The 11,989-nt window shown below is 43.3% G+C and overlaps 1 protein-coding gene across 10 annotated transcripts in view; it reads left to right on the top strand.

Moving 5' to 3' along the window:
- The first annotated feature begins 1,677 nt into the window (after positions 1-1,677).
- CLIP1 (CAP-Gly domain containing linker protein 1) overlaps positions 1,678-11,989 on the top strand; it is a 771,076-nt gene continuing 760,764 nt past the window's right edge. For 3 of the 10 annotated variants that reach the window (XM_078667566.1, XM_078667564.1, XM_078667561.1), the window contains exon 1: positions 1,715-1,814. The gene's annotated coding sequence lies outside the window, so the exon portion shown is untranslated. Of the gene's footprint in view, positions 1,815-11,989 lie in introns of all 10 variants that reach the window. The other 7 variants (XM_078667568.1, XM_078667562.1, XM_078667569.1 and 4 more) reach the window with 5 other exon arrangements.

Genomic DNA, 11,989 nt, shown 5'->3' with positions numbered 1-11,989 from the left:
TGGTTTGAGGACAACTTTGAGGGATCCTTGACTGAGGAAGAGATTGACTAGCCTGGTCCAATAGGAGAGAGTGTTAGTATAGAAATCAATGGTGATGCCACTGGGTATGGGGTCAGAAGAATGGTTGGAGGGTTTGGTTTTGCAGATGCAGTTGAGGAGATCATCCTCTGAGATGGCTGCAAAGTTCTGCCAAGTGACTAAGGATTTTCACTCCTCGATGGAGGTGGGGTGGGTAACCTGTTCCACCAGACATTTAACCTTTTGATCGAAGAATATAGCAAACTCAGTTGTTTTCTTTGAAGCATCCTCAGGCTTGATGGTTTGGGGAGAACAATTTGGGTTTTTGATGAGGTCTGATGGGGTGGGTCTTTTCCTTTTGCTTTGGAGATTAGCAACCTTGTTGATTTCGACTGCAAGGATTGAGAGGTAAAGGGGAGTGAGATCATTGACATCCGTATTGGGGTCTAGACTAGGAAGAGAACAAATAGCAGAATCACATAGAGTCTCAATTTCAATGATTTTTGTGTTGCGGAACCACGTAGAGGCTCTTTTAGGTTGGCCGAGAGTTAAAATGTGAGAGAGGTGAAAACAGAAGGGAATGAGGAAATGGTCAGACCAGTCAACATGGATAGGTGAGGCAGTGGTAATCTGGTCTGATTTGGATATCACAAGGTCCTGAATTGAGCCCTTGGCGTGTGTGATTTCCGAGCAGTGTTGGGCAAGATCGTTAGCTGAGAGAAAGGTTGCAAGCTTGTTGGCAGACGAGTCTTCCACTGAAACCCCAGTGGAGATTGAAATCACCTAGGAAGATCTGCTTGTCGCTTTGTGAATATTGGTCACTAATGAGGTCGATGAATTCCTCCATGAAGGAAGAGCAATTACCAGGCGGGTGGTAGATAGTATGGAACCTGAAGGGTGAGCCATGATGAACTTGGAGTTCTAGGGAAAGGCATTCAAAGGTGAGAAAGAGGGTGGTGGGAAAGGCTTTGATTTGGAGGGCGTTTCTGAAGATAATCGCAACACCTCCCCCGATCTTGCCTGTTTTGTCGTTTCTTAGGATACAGTAGTCAGTAGGTAACAAAAGATCAAATGAAGTGTGAGAGATGTCATTAAACATTTAAGTGTGCACTAATGTACTGTAGAGACTGTGTTTAGTTTGTTTTTCCTTGATATTTCTTACCCGAGTTTGGATAAAGTTACCCGCAAGCCGAGCTAGTTTCAAATCGGTGTAATATTAAATAAAATAAATATTATTATATTAAAATACACCGACCTAACCCTCATTGCAAACGCCTATTATCTTCAAGTAAAATAACACTAGTGATAAGCCCCCTTAAAACGTTTGACGTCAGCCTCATGGGATACCGCCAGCTTGACCGATGTCAAAGTAATCTAGTTGTAGTCAATTCTTTAAGATTTACATAGAATCTATTGATAACAGTCATCTGCCGTATTTGAAAGCTGCTGTTTAAACGTTAGCGGCTAAATTCTGGTCGAATGTTTTCTCATAACAACTGATAGTGTTGCAGTTGTCCGTCGTCTAGCGGAGGCTGGGTTTCACTTTCAGTCCTTCTTTTGTTTCTACTGCCTATTCTGCCTAGATGGCCTTTCGCGCGCTGCCTTGTGGAATGCCGCGATGACGTCTCGGAGAGCCAGCCCCTCCGCCGGCAGCCTGAGGTGTGGGCGGAGCCTGGTGCCAGGGGGCGGGGCGTTCCGTCACTCCTGGAGACAGTCTGAGCGCTGGCTCAGGGTAGGGAGAGGCGGCGGGTGGAGGAGGAGTAGAGCCCGGCGGAGTCGCAGCCCGGGCACCAACGGTAAGCAGGAGGCGCAGGGAGCCGGTGACAGGGGGTGGGGGGCCTTTCTAGTCTTTAGGGACTGTTGACGGGGTCCTGTGAGATGACCCCCCCCCCTCACAGTGGGAGCTCACGTGCCTCTGACAGCTCTGGGCCTCAGACAGGTTATTACCCTTGACCGCCAGCTCCCAGGCCAGTCTTAAACGAGCGTAGTGCCACGCTGCATATGTATGTAATTACACATATGAGTACAGTACTTCCGGCCTCCCTATACCTGCACAGTGCCCCCATGCGAGCTCATCACCTCTCTCGTTGTCCAGCCCCCTGGGGCCTCGGTAAACCCACACAGTGCCCCCCAGGCCTCCTTAGATCGGATACATTGCATGGCATTTACTCCCGTTTCTGGGAGCGGCTGTGTAGCGCTGCACACAACCCAAGGCCGAGATTCATTGTAGGGGCAGCGTCATGCCCCTACCCGATCCGTACACCCGATCCTTCCAGTACGTGCATAGCACTCCATATGTCCCCCCAAGTCTCCCGAGGAGCCTCCTTTCCAAAGAATGTGAATGATACCAGCACAGTTCCATCCACTTTCAATAGCCCACGGGTCCTGGACTCCCTCTTGTCATGGAGACTAGCGCTATACAGGTACGCTGCCCCCGATCGCCCTTACTCTCTGCCCTGGCATCTTATTATCAGTGGAGATACAGATCCTTCAGTCTTCTACCCGCAGATTGCTCCCATAGTTCCCTGTTCCAGCAGAGACAGCCGATTTTTTTTCTTCTGTCACATGACTGCATCATACCGGCAATACCTGGGCATCCTTGAACCGGCACGGAGACCCCTCGTCTTTTGCCAACAGAGATCACAGAATCATGCTTCCGTATCAGACGAAAACGTTTTTACCAGTGTCTGTTACTTCCATGTTTCATCATGGTTTTCCATGCTCCTTATATCAGCAGAAATCCCAATAGCATCCGCCTTTTCTATAGGATTGCAACACTATAGTAGCAGTACCATGGTACTCCTTATAGTGGCACGGTGCTCCTGATCTCATATCCCGTATTTGTGAAGCGCTTGTTATACCCATGGGGTATCTTGACATTAAATATAGGGGTAATTTTATCGATCTCGAAATGGTAAAAGCTGAGTGGACTCTCTGGGATTTGAACCAGTGTCCATGACATACCAAGGTACGTAGATTGGATGCTTTGGTCCACTGAGGTGCCACACCAAGCGGAGATCCTCTAGCCTTCCTCCTATCAATATTTAACATTAAACTAGCAGTTACTAGGCCTCACGGGTCTTGCACAAGTAGAGGCTTCCCAGATGTTAATTTCTTTATTTTGGAAGCGCATTATACTACCACTCTATTTACTAGCATAGTCTCCCTGGCCTTTCTGAACCGACTCAGTTCACCTGCCACCTACTCCAGCAGCAGTGCCTGGACTACCCTGTTTTTTTTTTTTTTAAGAGAACCATATAGTGTACCAGTACTTGAAGCAGCCCTGCATGAATATGGTACCAGTGCGCACCCTGTGGCCATGGTCCAGGTGCAATTTTTAGAGTTGATATGCTGGCTTATAACATGACATCACCTCCCTGAAGTATAGGGAATGCGTGACAGTCGGTATTTGAAATTACAACAAATGGTGCATATGAAGGGCACATTATTGTTCTTTCTCCATCTATACTCTTTCAAGTGTTATAGGGCTACTGCAGCATCTCACTCGGACCTGTGTTAGTAATGATTGGACTTCCTTATGTCACCACAGGGACCTTTTTTCACAGACCAGCACTCTGCCTTAGTAACAACTATATCTGCACAGTTCACAGGCATCTTTATACTGACACTATGCTTGGGCCTCATTAATCTGACCGTGTGTCCTTGCTTTTCTTTCAAATAATCTCACAGTCGTCCTCCTCTATCAGATGCCTGTATTATACTGTCAGTCCTTGGAGTATCTACATAATAGCAGGGTTCCACTGCGATTGCTATGTCAGAGTTACTTAGGTTACACTATATTAGCGCATGTACCTTCTCTCCATGTACCAGTGCATCGTTTCCTGGTTTCCTATCCTTGTCAGTGGCACCTTTGCACCAGCCGAGTGACTTGGCCTTTTTACACTGACATGGTGCTTGGTCCTCTTTGTACTGGTCTAGTGCTCCTCTTATGCTAGTAGAGATACCAGAATCTTCCTGCTATGTCGGAAGATAGAATTACACCAGCTGTATCTGTGGTTCCTTCCTCTTATCAGGACAGTCCATATAGCAGCAATGATCCTCCTCTGAGAATCACATTATACCACCATTGACTGTACCAGAATGGTCTACCCCATCATATTGTCCCTAAACAACAGATACCCCGTAACATCTGTTTTTTCCAGATTAAAATATTAACACTGCTTAGATCCCCGCCAACCCTCATACTAACACAATGACATATTCTCAATGTAGCAACGCACTTCTCATAGTTTCTGTTCCATGTCAGCACCTGCTCTACACCAATACAATGCCATGTCCTCCACATACCATCACAGAGCAGGTTGCCCTTCCAGTACCATTTTCGATCCCATGCCTCCTTCTTCTGTGTATTATTCTGCCCCACTGGTCTGTCCCTCCCTCCATCCCTCCCTTGTTTGTGAGCAGTATTATCCAGGGTCATGTAATATCTTTCCTATATCAGCAGAGGCCTATTCCTTCTGTCTTAGTCTGTGGTCAGATCTGTGCTCTTATCACCAGATGCATATTTCATGCCTGGATTATCTTTCCAACAAGGGACAGTGAAAAGAGTACCCCCTTATTTTCATATGCCCAGTTGCACTCCTCTTCTTCTGACACCAGCGCTATGCCTGAAAGCAGCCCATAGTATCCCACTTCCTTCTTTTTCTCTTTCTCACTGTAATGCCCCCGTCATTCGAGTGCTGTAGCAGTTTCCTCCAGTCATTCATACGCCAACCCAGTGCACTCTGCAGGTGCACACTTCAATGTGTGCCCTTCCTTGCTACTCTATTGTAGAACCCCCATGTATCCCTGAACTAGCACACCCCCTCCCCCCAATCCTAGTGTTCTTCACCAGATGGCAATTTTCTTATGGCAACAGTAACCAGGAGCCTCCCAGTCCACAATGTAATAGCCGGATACTCTTAGCAGCTACCATATTTAATGACTAAACAATGTCCCCTCTTTTCTATTTGTTTCTAATAAAACATCTGATGCACCAATAGCACAGAGTAATTTATGCATACAATAGGTAGTTAACAATCCTTGGTATAAATGTTTTTCTAGTTCTGCTCGTGAACAATTAATCTATAGATTATGACACCTGGTAGCAATACCACATTATGTACGTAAGCATAAACCGTCAGTAAATTATTGTTGGGAGGAGCCATAACAAATCTGTCTCGGTTTACAGTGATTTGATATCGTTTGCCTACCAAGCAGTGGTCCTTTTCACCGGAAGTTAAATAACTCATGTTGCAGGGCTTAATGTTGAAAAGGTTAAGATTCCATATTCCATATGTCTATCAAGCAACTTTAATGATGCAGTGGTGAACAAAATAGGCAGAACAATTCACAGTGACATGTAATATGGTGCACATGTTATTGTGCTTTTGAACAAGGGGAACGTTTTTTGTAGTGCTTTTATGTTACCCGAATCCATTTGGTGCACCTAGGATCAGATAACGTAATGAATTATACAATGCAGATCCACATGTTTCTAACGGTCACAATTTGTGTTGGTTTTGTATAAAGTGAGCATTTTAAGGAATCAATGACTTTAAGATTGCTTATGCACGTTTGGGTATTGTTTTTATTTGACTCGTAAAGTTAGTAATCCACACTACTTTCAGACCAGGAATGCCTCCAGTTCTCCACACAATGAAAAGATGCAAATCAACTCAATTTTTATTGTTATTGAGCTAGACCTCTGCTTAGGTCTACCACACTACAAACCATCATAATGATATAAAATGAATCCATGAAAAGATGCAAATGATTTGAAGAACATAGAATTTCAACATCACTTTAGAAAAAATACAAGGAAAAATAAACATATCCCATCTTGTCCCTTCACGTCACTGTAATCATGACGCACTGCGGTTTTATTCACATAAGTGCTTGTCTGAAAGCAGCATGTTGGCAGTCTTTATACATGAGAATACCACCAATTTAAGTCTATTTTTGACCTCACTGAATAACTGTTTTAGACGTAAGTCCATCCATTCATGGCATCGGCCCTCAAACTGCTTGTGTGTACAGTTTTCCCGCTTCTCCACCAACGGCTTCCATTCGTCCTCTATTGCTTCCACTCTCACTGACATTAGTGGTAGTCAGAGATTGCTCTTCACACGTTTTGTGGACTGGTCAGATGCACTCATGCCTTTCCCTTATAGTCCTCTTTTTCCATTACAGTTGACGAGTAAGCTGTTTTAGCGTTTAAATGATATCTGAACTAAGAAGAGGGCTTTTAAATTGAACTTTTTCAATTGCCAGTAACATTTTCATTTTGCTGTGTGGAAAGGAGCAGTGTGTGTAAGACGTGGTTGATTGATTGCAACATGTTCTGAGTGGCTTCCTGGACCTACACGGGTGTAGGGATGAGAGGTGCTAAATTCAGAAACTGCGGTACTTCACCTTCCATGGCAGCCATAATCTACAGCATTTACAAAATAATAGTTGAGTTCTGACCTACAGAAGTGGGTACAGTACTCTAGAGATAGCCTCCTGAAGTGCATGTATTACATCAGAATGGAACACCGTACACAAGAGGTAACCACCTGAGCTTGCACCACATATCCAGACACATATCGGAACTGTACACATCACTACAGATGCGAGGATATGAACTAAGCACAGTACTCGTATGAGGCCTCCAGACCTCTGGTCTACCACTAATCTGAAGACAGTGCTTTAGAGGTAGCCTCCTGAGCTGGGCACAGCATCTCAGAGCTAGCCCTTAGATCTGGGCACAGTATGCCAGATCTGGAAATATTCCAGAACTAGCCCTATCTCGGTCGATGTGAGCTTCAGAACTCAATACAGTACCCGAGAGAGTGCTCTGGAACTGGGCGAAACATGCGTAGGAGGATAAAGTACCAGGGGGTCTTCAGACCTGGGTGGAGTAAAGCAGAAGTGTCTTACTAATGACTAGTTTATTGATAACTCTAACAAAAGAGAGAGGGACCCCATACAAGTATCAAGGGAAATAAGGTACCAAGCCTAAGATAAAAATGCGATTCCCTTGACTTCAAATGAGATTATCCATACAGTAGTCGAATTAATTAGTTTGTCACTTCAAATAGAAAACTTGTTTATATTTATTCGAAAGGTTAAAAAAATGAAAGGTAAACATCTTTATACCTACAACAGATTTTTTTTAAAAACATTAAAAATAAGGTTGTTTTTTGACGCTGTGGTCACACAATTCAAGGAACAACCTTATCTGAACAAATGTTAAAGGATTCAAAATATTGATTAGGAGGTTTTCTATTAATGTTCCAGAATGTGTATGAGTATTTGACAAGGGGTTAGGTCATACTACGATATCGTCTCTTTTTCTTTTTATGCTGGTCATAAGAAGCAGTTGGAAAGTCAGTGTGGTAGAGTTTCTCTATGTTAGAGTTATAATATACATGAAATGTTATAGTTTGATTATTAAAATAAAATGCTTTTTTAATGTTTTTAAAAAAAAAAAAATCTGTTGTAGGTAGAAAGATGTTTATCTTTCATTTTTTAACCTTTCGAATAAATATAAACAAGTTTTCTATTTGAAGTGACGAACTAATTAATTGGACTACTGTATGGATAATCTAATTTGAAGTCAAGGGAATCACATTTTTTATTTTAGTTTATTGATAACACAACATTCTTTTTCTGCTAGCTGTACTCCCCTCCCCCGCGCTCTTCATTCCTCATGCTTCCTATCTGTCTATTTTCATGAGCATTTTTAGGTGATCGTGGCCAATGATAGTTTGAATTAATGCGGTCTGTGTAGTATATGTTATTTCTGAGTCGAGGAAACTTGCACCTCTGCTGCAGCTGCTGTACCTGTTTTGTGCGAGCGTGATTGCTTGCACCACTGCTCTGCTACTCTATACATTGGGTATGTAAAAGAGAAGCTTGCACTGCTTCTGGCTGTGCATGTGCTGTGTTTCCGTGAAGTTTATTTACAGTTATAAAGTATGGACTCATTTTAATTTATATAGAAGCGCACTGCATTTGCAAATAAGATTTTGCACGAAAAGCCCCCCCCCCAAAAAAAATTCTTAGCAATAATGGACAGTTAAACTATAAGTGAGTCCCCCATCCGCCAGACATTTATTCTTCTAAATTGTAATGGCCCCAAGTGATGGCGTGTACATAACTTACTTTACTTTGTAAGATTTGTAGAGCGTGTACCTTGTTTGTGGTTTCAAATACTACAGGGATTGGCGCCCTAAAGCTCGTGACATGTAAAACAACAGCCATAAATAAAGAGCTTCTTTGACATTATTTTCATTGTATAGTGCAAATATTTTGTAATTCACATTTTGTAAAACAAACTATTCCCTTATAGCATGTCAAGTAGTGCTGGGTTATAGAAATTTCATGCGTGACGCCTCAACAATCTCCTACATGACGTAACGCTTCGAGCGGTATTTATATGGATTATAAACCCCCTTGTAGGTGTCCACCTTTTCCCAAAATGTATTTCTGTACTGTGAAAGTTAGTCACGGGGCCTGAGGCCCAACACCAAGGAGGCAATAACCGAGAAGGAAAAGTTCCTGTTGACCCGTTGAGGTGGTTTCTGGTGCGAGAAAAGAGAAGGCTTGGCTAATCCTTGTAATCTAGTTAATCCGCGATGATTGCTCGCCAAGACCGAGCTCTCTCTTTTCTTCACCCTGAGCTTTTCTGATTATTTCGTGTGGTGTACCCGCAGATGCAGTCTGCGTGTTTCGGTCCGCCTCTCAGCTCCCTGGTTGAATATCTTCTAGCTTTCCCTCATTGAGTTTCCTGCGCTGCCTTGCTGGAAGGCTGCCAGCATGGTCAGATGACACCCAGATGTTGCCAATTCACTGGGGCTTGTGTTGTGCCAGAAGCTACTGCCTTTATATAGAGTGGTAAACAGTCCTTCTTTCTCGGGACTAGTTTGTTGCGTTTCTAGTAGTGATTGTTGTTTGTGCTGTACTCGCTGATTATTTTCACTTATTTTTCATTCGGTAGAAGTGATGCAATGAGGAGGATTGCCAAACATAGCTACAAATCATCACCGAGTCCCTTCCCTATTCTGACTCTGCTTTGCTATTTAAATATGTTGTCTTCGTTTTCTTGGCTTAAGTTTATCCTGTCTAGAAGCTGTTCGAGGGGAAACGAAGTCCGTTTATGTAACAAAGCAAACAACTCTGTTCTGTCGAAATAAAGATTAATTCATTTCACGAACCAGTGGGCGAACTGTTGTGAAATATTCATTTTTATTTTTTATCGATGTTTAATATACCAGCCGCGTAAAGAAACTGAGAGTGTATCTATGTCCAATGCAGGGCTTTTCTTTTACATTCCATAGGCCTGCAATGTTTGATAAAGTTTGGGGTTCTGGGTATTATTAGACGAGTTTGTTGGATGCAGGGCACCTGTAAAAATAAAACTTGGCAAATGTCCTCTTTTCTTAATTAAGAGTTTATAGCCAAGTATACAATCTAGAGGATGAACTGGACATTCCCATTTTTTGGCAGGTGTTCTGCGTCCACCAGACTCTGAAAAAAAAGTCCTTGCAATAGTCTGGACGTTTTTATTTGGTTCGGGGAATCTGTGGGCCATCATGAAGAATGCACTGTTTTAGTTTATTTCTGTACCCTTTCCTCTTTGATATTTAAACCCCCCAAAAATCCTATAACTTTATTGAAAGAGTCATGGATATTAGTTATTAAACAGCATACTTTGCAGACCATTTTTTTGCTGCATTTTTGAAGTTTTTGCATTGCATTCCACAACAGAAGTCCTTTAATTTCACAAGATGTATAAGGCTCATGCTCTTAATAGAGTGTCAGTTGAAGTGCTTTATTTAGCAATTTCCTGACTTTTAGGTTGCCACTCAATACCTACAATGTTACTTTTATCGTCTACAGTCGCAGCTTTTCGCAAGTGTTATACTCTCAAACGTCACCTTATAGATACATTCCTGCAAAAACCACAAATAATTTTTTGGGGGTACAAAGAAACATGCATTTTTAAACAAAACCCAGACCAGTTAGCGATTTTGTCACTCTTTTACATGCTGAAAATTTCACCTTGCTTTACTTCACGTGAATCGAGAATTGGTCTAGAGATTATTACAAACTAATGTAATGTAAAGGTTTTATCGCTTATGTGACCACATGGCTATACCTATAATGATACGGTCCAGGGAAAGACCATGGATAATAGTCTCACTGTTCATGCAAGCCTTTTTGATGTTGACACACACATGAAAGGTACTTCTGTACCTTTGAAACACATTGCTTGAAAACACCCATTCCACCCTCAAATATGCAAGCATTGAACTACAAGAAGTAATAATGTTCATGGTTTTAGGTTGTCTTTCAATCAGTACGATCTTGTCGTTTTAAATTGTGAAATCTTGTCAATCAGTGTCAATTTTATGCACACTTGCTAAAGTAATTCAGCACGTGTGCCAGCAGGATTGACATATCAAATAAATCTCTATTTGAAAAATAAGGCTGTTGTCCGAGATCAGCCTGGACTTAACTTGTCTAATTTCTGTAAACAGAAATACACAATTAAACCCCCTCCAGACGGCGAGTCGTTTCGCCCTGCTCCCCTCCATTGTTTCCACTACCTGCGCGCTTTTACCTTAAATCACCACTGACAACTTTCTTTGGTGCCTGAAAAGGTCGCAGTTTTATTCATCACATAACATTTTTACACATTAAATTTTATACATTTAAAACGTTTATGGTCATACACCCATTGTATGTCCATGCTCTAATTCTTTCATCTATTGTTCATTGCAATACTTTCTCTTGCATTATGGACCCAGCCTGCTCACTTTCCTGGGAGGAGAGGAGGGGCTCCTCCCCCTTTCTATGGGCCTCCGATTCACGTGTCTAGGCTTCAGCTTGCTACCGATTTGGAGGGTGTCCGTCTGGACCTGCCCGGGCTGCAAGTGCCGTCCCGCTCGCCTGTGACCCTTTCGTGGGCCCTCCCTTCTCCCAGGGGTCCCTGCCGTGCGGCATCCCAAGGACCTTACTTGAGCATGTACTCTACCTTTCCTGAGGCCAAGTCCTTGCCATCTTCTCCCTTGGTAACCCCTGCCGTGAGGCATCCCAAGGGTCCCGCGGGAGCATCACATTTACTCTCTCTATGGCGGCATGCCGCCCTTTGGCTCCCTCAGTGCCCCTGCCTTGAGGCATCCCAAGGACACTGTGAGAGCCTTCCATCTATTCTATCTTCCTTGTGTTTGTTCCGCTACCCTCTTTCCCTCACGGCTGCAACACCTGTGTTCTTAGGTGTGGGTGGGTGGGATTCCTTTCTTCTTCCTGCGCTGTGGATGTGGGGATGAAATGTGATTTGTTTCGGGCTGTTGGCCCCTTCTTATCCCCCCATCGCTACCCTCCTCGCCCCTTGATTAGGAGGGGGGCTCGCTTCATTGACTGGGCCAATCCTGGCCCCGCCGGCATGCTAATAGGTGGCAGGGGGGAGTGCTCCCGCCTCCGGAGGGCGTTTTTACCAGGGCCCCGATCTGGTTCGGCTTTGCCTTCCTAGCCTGGGTCCTGTCCCTCTGATTGTTTTTTTCATGTATCTGAAGCTCAGCAGATTTTAGCTTTAGCATGTACTAATAGTATGTGGAATTCCATAAAATGTATATTTACGGTAAGATGAAAAAGTAATGCCATGGACTAAAACAAATATGCGAACAAGCACATGGCAGTGTGTGCCATTTTTGACCTGGGAATATCGTATGTTTTGTTTGAATATTTCACTGTTACATCAGACTGAAGAATATTCACCGATTCTGATTCTGCTGTTTCTGCTTCAGTTACTTATCGGTAACTGCAATACTCAGTCCTACTCTCACTTAGATTCCTAACAATGTGAGGTATTTGTGCCCCTCCTGACCCTTTTCCATGCATAAAATTACCGGTAAGTATTCAAAGCAATAACCCCTCGTCCCTCTAGCTTAGATTCTTAACAATGTGAGATGTACCCATGCCA

This window comes from Lissotriton helveticus, chromosome 11 (assembly GCF_964261635.1).
Source record: "Lissotriton helveticus chromosome 11, aLisHel1.1, whole genome shotgun sequence".
NCBI classification, from domain to species: domain Eukaryota; kingdom Metazoa; phylum Chordata; class Amphibia; order Caudata; family Salamandridae; genus Lissotriton; species Lissotriton helveticus.
This window is presented reverse-complemented; position numbering and strand designations above follow the sequence as displayed.